The sequence below is a fragment of the Hibiscus syriacus genome, unplaced genomic scaffold (assembly GCF_006381635.1).
Source record: "Hibiscus syriacus cultivar Baekdansim isolate YM2019G1 unplaced genomic scaffold, ASM638163v2 tig00111057_pilon, whole genome shotgun sequence".
Taxonomy (NCBI): domain Eukaryota; kingdom Viridiplantae; phylum Streptophyta; class Magnoliopsida; order Malvales; family Malvaceae; genus Hibiscus; species Hibiscus syriacus.
The window spans coordinates 339,378-348,197 of record NW_024062965.1 but is presented as its reverse complement, the minus strand read 5'-3'; the positions used below and the strand labels follow the sequence as shown (position 1 = coordinate 348,197).

At 37.1% G+C, this 8,820-nt stretch overlaps 1 pseudogene; it reads right to left on the bottom strand.

Moving 5' to 3' along the window:
- Positions 1-255: 255 nt before the first annotated feature.
- On the bottom strand, positions 256-8,290 carry LOC120151406 (annotated as a pseudogene).
- Between the last annotated feature and the right edge of the window lie 530 nt (positions 8,291-8,820).

Here is an 8,820-nt window from a genome sequence, read left to right as displayed (position 1 = left end):
ATATTATGAATAAACTAAACTAGATTAAGAGGATTGCCTATGATAACCTCTGCAGCAAACATTGCTTGCAATGAGAACTCTATTTGGAATGGCCACTCTAGTGTCTATGAAGATACTATCCCTATTTAATCATGTTCATTGCTTTTCTTTTCGGTAACATTCTATAAAATTGTAACAATACATATCTGGACATCAATGTCAAGAGAAAAAACTGCAACCGTAATGCAAGCTTATTCCTTGTTGTGTTCTCGTAAATTGGAGAAAACACTGCTCCATTGTGCTCAAGATTTTCTTTCAAACAGTACAAATCAAACACCACTTTTTTTACACAATCATTTGAAATAAACTGAGACACAACACGAACACTATTCTTTATTCTCTGAGTTGGTAACGACTTATACAACCTGTTCTGATTGCAAGAGGGGAGTAGAAATATGGTGAAGCTTGTGAAATGCTCATTCAGCTGCTAAAGCGGGTGAAATCTGGAAATCCACATTCCAGAGATCAAATTTTCCGTTGACAAAATCGTAGTGCGCACCTTTCAAGGCTACGGATTTCTTCACCACTGCTTCTCTCACGAATGGATATGTGAATAGGTTGCCCAGAGATACGTTCACTGCCTCCTGCATTTTTTTACGTTTACCATCAACATCAACATCCCACGTTTAAAGAAGAAGAGAAAATCGTATATGATTTTCCATCACCTTCTCGCAGTTGTTGCATTGCTCCGAGAAGCTTAGCTCGGTGCATTCCGATTTCACTTTGGCCTTTGCTGGTGCACATATGCTAACCCAATTTTCTATGAAAATCGCTGCAGTGTTCGTGATTCAAACTTAGACATATATGTTTCCTTTTTTATCATATGCTACAATGAAAAACGACGTCATCTTACGTGGCAGTAGTTCCATCGTCTGGGATGGACATGAGCCCCTTAATACCTCCACAGCAACTGTGTCCGATAACCACAATATTCTCCACCTGATAAAAACAAAATTAATAAATTAATAACGTATCATCTGTAATATATATTTATATTCGACGCTCATCAGAGTTGAAGTAACATAAATTAAGATTTTGGAGTGTATTTTAGTATGACATTGCCGTCATCCAGAATCTTTTGTTCTTGAAAAAAAGACACTAGTAAATTGTGGTTATAAAATTTTACTATTAGTTCACCTTCAGATGCAGAACTGCGTATTCAATGGCGGCACCGACTCCAGAGTGTTTTTTCTACAGCGAACAAAGCAAATCGAAAACATAAAATACATTCGAAATAAAAGAATTTAAAATAAGCTTTTCAATGTCCACCCTTCGTATAAAATAATGTAAATATGAGGCCAACCTTGTCGTAAGGCGGGACCATATTGGCAATGTTACGGACCATAAAAGCCTCCCCCGGTTGGAAATCCAGGACGTGGGAAGGACAAACCCGAGAATCCGAGCATGCAAACACCAAAAACTATACAATTTTTTATTTATTTTTCCAATGAATAAAAAAAGGAAAGAAGAGTTAGATATTAAATAATAAAAAAATATAGTATTACATTTATTTATTATTTTTTATAACTACTGATTTTTGTTGGGAAATAAACGAGTAAACAAGTAATTTTCCTATAACCAGATTAGTGAGAATGCGAAATAAAAGCGGAAAAATAATACCCGAAATTGATAACGGAGTTCAGCCAATTTGCTTACGTCTCTGGACTGCTGCAGATCTTTTACTAAATTTACAGGTGTTTACAAAACACTCACTACTCACAAGAAAACTCTCTAGTATTGGGAGAAATAAATGATTTTTGGGATGGTTTTGAAGCTAAATGAGCTAGGGTATTTATAGTTGAAACTTAAGGACTTAATCTTGTAAATACCCTAAAGCATAGGGATTAATTGTGATTATCCCATTATCATTTTTCAACAAACATCTACCAAATTTTGAAAAACTATTTTTCAAAGAAACATTTACCAAACTTTGAAAACCATTTTCAAAGAAACATTTACCAAACTTTGAAAACCATTTTTTCAAAAGTTGGTTACCAAACTTGAAAACCATTTTAATACTTTCAACAATCTCCCACTTGAAGACTAATTTTAATCTGTCTTCACACCTCGATCAATGCAACAACTTTTGTAGTCTTGTTACTCTAGCATGCCAACTGAAGTTGAACACAACTTCAGTTTGTCTGTAGTCACCGTCTTTGTCAACATGTCTGCCGGATTTTGAGCTCCACTGATCTTTTCAAGTTTCAAAATCCCATCTTCCAGAAGAGACCGGATAAAATGATATCGCAATTGTATGTGCTTTGTCCTGGAATGAAAAGACGGATACTTTGCTAGATGTATAGCACTTTGACTGTCGCAATACATGACATTGTTTTCTTGTTTCTTGCCTAATTCTTCCAAGAAACTTTGGAGCCAAACCATCTCTTTACTGGCTTCCGTAACAGCGACATATTCTGCTTCAGTTGTGGAGAGAGCAACTATCTTCTGTAGTTGAGAAACCCAACTCACTGCGGTTACTCCTAGAGTATAGACATACCCTGTAGTGCTCCTTCTGATGTCAACATTTCCGGCTAAGTCAGCATCTACATAGCCTGTCAGTATCGTATCTCCACCTTTGAAACAAAGTGCTTTGTTTTGGGTACCCCGCAGATATCTGAGGATCCATTTGACTGCTTCCCAGTGTACCTTGCCCGGATTATTCATGTACCTGCTAACAACTCCCACTGCTTGAGCAATATCTGGTCTGGTACAAACCATGGCATACATCAGACTTCCAATTGCTGAGGCATATGTCACCTTCACCATGTGTTCACGTTCTTCCTCCGTCTTTGGTGACTGTTCTTTGGAGAGTCTGAAATGAACACCTAAAGGTGTACTTACTGGTTTAGCATCTTGCATGTTGAACCTGGAGAGTACTTTGTTGATGTACTCAGCCTGTGATAATATCAAAGTCCCCGACTTTGTGTCTCTCTTGATCCTCATCCCAAGAATCTGCTTTGCAGCGCCTAGATCCTTCATAGCAAATTGCTTCGATAATTTTTGCTTCAAGTTTATAATCTCTTGCATGTTTGAGCCTGCAACGAGCATGTCATCAACGTACAACAATAAAATAAAAAAGCTATTGTCGAACCTCTTGATGTAGCAACAATGATCTGCTTGGCATTTGGTAAAACCATTGCTACCTATGAAGCTATCGAACTTCTTGTACCACTGTCTAGGAGCTTGTTTTAAACCATACAAGCTCTTCTTCAACCTGCATACCAGGTTTTACTTGTCTGCCTCTATGAAGCCTTTTAGCTGCCTCATATAGATTTCTTCCTCCAAATCACCATGAAGGAAAGCTGTCTTCACATCTAACTGCTCAAGATGTAAATTCTCTTCTTTTTGCTGAAAGCCTTTGACAATCAATCTTGCTTTGTAGCGTTTGCTCCCATCATACTCTTCTTTGATCCTGTAAATCCACTTGTTATGGAGTGCTTTCTTTCCTGGTGGTAATTCAACTAATTCCCACGTCTGATTTGACATAAGCGAGTCCATCTCATCTTTCATGGAAGACTCCCACTTGACTGAATCCTCCACTTGCATTGCTTCATCATAGCACTATGGTTCACCATTGTCAGTCAACAACAAGTAGTGCAAAGAAGGAGAATACTGGTGGGTTGGTTTAGGAATTCTGGAGGAGCGTCTTAGTTCCGGTGTGTCTGGTTCTTCTTGAACTGCTTCAGGACTGATCTGAACATCATTTCCAGAAATCTCCTCGAACTCAGCAAATTCCTTTGTTTTAACTTCGATGTTTGAGCTACTTGATTCTATGGTTGATCTGTCTTTGTACATCACATTCTTATTGAAAATGACATCTCTGCTTCTGATGATCTTCCGATTTTCGTAGTCCCAAAACCGGTAACCGAACTCATCACCGCCATAACCAACAAAGGCATATTTGTTGGACTTAGCATCAAGTTTACTTCTTTCAGCAGAGTCTATGTGTACATAAGAAATACAACCAAACACTCTTAAGTGTGAAAGATTTATTTCTTTCTTGCTCCAAACTTCCTCTGGTATTCTGCCATCCAAAGGAACTGAGGGCCCACGGTTGATCAGGTAAGCTGCAGTGTTGATAGCTTCAGTCCATAGAAATTTGGGCAATCCGGCATGTATCCTCATGCTTCTGGCACGTTCATTCAGAGTTCTGTTCATGCGCTCTGCTACGCCATTCTGCTGTTCCATTCTGCTGTGGTGTCATGGGAACTGTTGTCTCCATCTTAATCCCATTGTTTGCGCAGAAATCTCTGAATCTACGATTTCTGTACTCTCCTCCATTGTCAGACCTCAACTGCTTGACTTTCAGACCAGTCTCATTTTCCACCATGGCCTTCCATTTTCTGAAGGTATCAAAGACTTCTGATTTCTTCTTCAGAAAATAAACTCACACCTTCCTTGTAGAATCATCGATGAAGGTGACATAATATAATGAGCCTGCAAGAGATGAAACTGGAGATGGTCACCATACATCAGTATGAACCAACTCTAACTTTTCAACCTTGGGTGTCTTACCAATCTTTGCAAAGCTGACTTTCTTTTGTGTACCAAAGATACAATCCTTGAATAGTCTGACATCTACATTCTTTAGATCCAGCAGCTTCCCCTTTGACAAAAGTGTCTTCATCCCTTTCTCGCTCATATGGCCAAGCCTTTGGTATCATAGGTTTGATTTTCCATCAGCATCTGCTACTGTAATGATATTCTCTAAATTTGAGGTTATATAGAGAGTATCAGTTTTCTTACTACGAGCAATGACGAGTGCTCTTTTGGTAATCTTCCATTCACAGCCTGAAAAGGTTGTGCTAAATCCTTCACCATCAAGCTGTCCTACAGAAATCAAATTTCTTTTGAGGCCAGGAATATGTTTCACTCCTTTCAACGTCCAGGTGGTCTGGTTTGGCAACTTTAGTCGGATGTCTCCTTTTCCGACGATCTTCAAGGTTTCATCATCAACTAGATGAACCTTCCCAAAATACCACTGACATAATTTTCCATGATTTCTCGGCATAGGGTGGAGTGGAAAGATGCCCCTGAATCCAAGATCCATGATTCAATCGGACTGTTGACGCTTAGAATCATGGCATCACCTGTCTCCTTTGTCACGTTGGCAGATTCTTGTGCGCCGGTATTTTTCTTCAGTGCTCGGCAATCTCTTTTAAAGTGACCCTTCTTGCCACAATTATAACAGGTAAAATCTTTCTTTCCCGTTCTAGATTTTCCCCGTCTGGATTTCGATCTGCCATGATTTGAATTTCTTTCTGAAGTTCTCCCTCTAGACTCCGTGTGCAAGGTTGAGGAGGTTGATGCTTTACCCGATTCTCTCCGTCGAATTTCTTCGCTCAGTACCAGATCCCGAACATCGTCGAATTTCAATTTACTATTTCCCGATGAGCTGGTAACTGCTGTAACAGTAGCTTCCAACTGTCTGGTAGAGATGATAAGAGAATTAAAGCTCGAACTTCATCATCGAAATCAATTTCCACTGAACTCAACTGAGTTGTGAATGTGTTGAGTTCATTTAGGTGTTGTGTCATCGATGCCCCTTTCGTCATCCGCAAATTGAATAATCGCCTCATCAAGTGCACTTTGTTTGAGGCTGATGGCTTCTCATACATACTGGAGAGAGCCGCCATAAGACCCGCCGTGGTCTTTTCCTTTGCTATGTTGAAAGCAACATTGTGGGATAACGTCAGTCGGATAACTCCGATGGCTTGTCTGTCGAGAAGAGCCCAGTCTTTATTCTTCATGCCCCCTGGTTGCTTTCCTGAGAGAGGTTGATATAGATTTTTTTGGTACAAAAAATATTCAATCTGCATCTTCCAAAAGCCAAAGTCCGCACCATCGAACTTTTCAATTTTCACCTTCCCTTCCTCTGCAGCCATCGCTCCCACTCGAATATGGTTTCGTTTGGATCGTTTCTGACAATTCTTGCGAACCATCATTTATTAGAACACCTCCGTCGACAAGCTCGTATCGCCGACAAATTTTTTTACTATTCAGGAAATTCACTATTCACGTAAATAGCAATAAATAGTAACCTCGCAAAAAATTGACAAAATTCACAACCAAAAGCTCTGATACCAGTTGTTGGGAAATAAATGAGTAAACAAATAATTTTCCTATAACCAGATTAGTGAGAATGCGAAATAAAAGCGAAAAAATAATACCCGAAATTGATAACGGAGTTCAACCAATTTGCTTACGTCTCCGGACTGCTACAGATCTTTTACTAAGAAAGAAAATTTACAGGTGTTTACAAAACACTCACTACTCACAAGAAAGCTCTCTAGTATTGGGAGAAAGAAATGATTTTTGGGATGGTTTTGAAGCTAAATGAGCTAGGGTATTTATAGTTGAAACTTAAGGACTTAATCTTGTAAATACCCTAAAGCTTAGGGATTAATTGTGATTATCCCATTATCATTTTTCAACAAACATCTACCAAACTTTGAAAAACTATTTTTCAAAGAAACATTTACCAAACTTTGAAAACCATTTTCAAATAAACATTTACCAAACTTTGAAAATCATTTTTTCAAAGTTGATTACCAAACTTGAAAACTATTTTAATACTTTCAACAATTTTTAACTTGATCTATTAATTCGGATCAAATATTTTAAAACTTTAATATAAAATTCATCTTTCTAATTCAGTTTACCCCTAATTTGTTTAAATGTCATATTCAGACCCCTAATTTACTTTAAAAAATGCAATGCCTTATTTTGCTAGACCGGTCAAGTGTTGATATTATATTTCTTTATCATGATCTTGATGGAAACAATAACCTTACACGTCCCATTTCGTCGACCAAAGCATGCATTTATAAAGGTCACAAGGCCATTTCAATTTGTTTATATTGGGGGGATTGGACCGACTCCATTAACAAAACAACAAATCTTTCTTCAACCTACCATGTGAAATAAATGCAAATATTGTCTAAAAATATTAATGATAGGTAAAATAAAAGCAAAGTTGATCAACTGTGATAAGATAAGAGCGAACCTTGGGGCTTTGCCCTTTGGCAAGAGCACTGTACAGATCAGGATTTTTTCTGCAAAATTAAAGGAAAATACAAAAGATTTCATTTAAGCTAATTATTGTAATAGAATAAAAAATGTTGTATAAAATAATAGGAGCACGCCAACATCCCAATTCAACAATATATATATATATATATATTATATATATATATATATATATATATATATATATCCATTTGGGTAACTAATCATTCATGCGCTGTCACCTTTATTCAAATCCACTTTCCTTATTGCGTATAAATTTAATAAGAGTGACAACTATCTATTTATGCGAAATAATTTAATAAATGATTATAAAATATAATTAATAATTATTTATAATTATTATATTGAAATAATTATTGGTCATTTATGACGCTTTGTCAAATTGGAAAGACACACATTAGGCGCATGAAAGAAAGGAAAAAGGAAAAGCAATTATTTACGTACTCGTATTTTTCTTTCTTGAAGTGAAAAAAACCGGTCTCTATCCGCTTGACCGGATCAAACTTCGTCGGATCGGCGGCGGCAGCCTCTAACTCGGCCGTTACCTGCTTGATTTTTTCGGCGGCGACGCTCCCCAGATCAGCTTTTTCACTATAATCGAGTATATGACGTAAGCCAACGAAAAAGAAACCGTTACGGAGTTTATTCACGGTTTCAGGGGGAAGAGTCAACAAAAATATACGTAAATTGTCCAAGAATGGACCCCACTTTTGAAAGAAAACACTGTGTTCGATAAAACCGTCGAAACCACGAGTAAGGACGGCAAATTGAATTACTGGAAGACGGAACAGCACTGTAATAACATACCTGAGAAGCTTCGACAAAGCTGCAATGGCTTCCTCGTATGATTCACTTCCCATGCTGTCTTCTTCTTTCTGTTAACTCAAAATTTTGAACATTAATCAACACGATCTATTAAATTCAACCAAAAATGATAAACTAATTCCTGATCAAACCCAAAGCCTGTGAAGAAGTTTGAAAAAGAGAAGCAAAAAGAAAATCAAAAGGTGATCTGAATCGGGATCAACATAACTAAGGTTAAAAAGCTATGAACAGCACCCAAAAATCTTGACTTTTTTTTTTACAAACTCTAAGATTCTTGTGTCTAGTTCAGATTTTATAAAAAGGCTAAGGAGCAGAGAAGAAAATATTTCACTAACCAGACAAGTTGACAAATGGCAATCGTCTCTCTTTTTTTTTTTTTTTTTTTTTGGAGATATCACCTATTTCGATAGCTTCTGCTACATATTACGGGTCTATATTTATACTACTTTATTAATTACTACGGTAAATCAAATTAACCTGAGGTTAAACAAAGTACAATCAAGTTAAAGAAAAGGAAGGAAATAATTTACATTTCGAAGAAACGAGAGTTTGTTTTCATTATATGAGTTACGCGGTTGTCCTGTGTTTGTTTATGGTAAGCAAAATTTGGCATGTGGTACGGTGTTGCGTGGTGTATGAATGATTTAGTTTTGTCCGTTTGATTAGAATTTTAAGAAGTTGATCGGACGGTGAATGACTTGTTTTGGGAAAGGGTAGAGAAACATATTTATCAAAAGAGAAAATAACCTCAATGATCGAAAATGCCTTATAATATACTATTTTAATTAATTTTTTTTAGATTTACGAAAATGACCAACAAATTCGCAGCGCGAACTCCTATTTCGCAACACCGTTTTCAAATTCGCAACGCGAATTTGTAAATTGCAACACATAAGTCAAATTCGTAATACTGAAGTCAAATTCGCA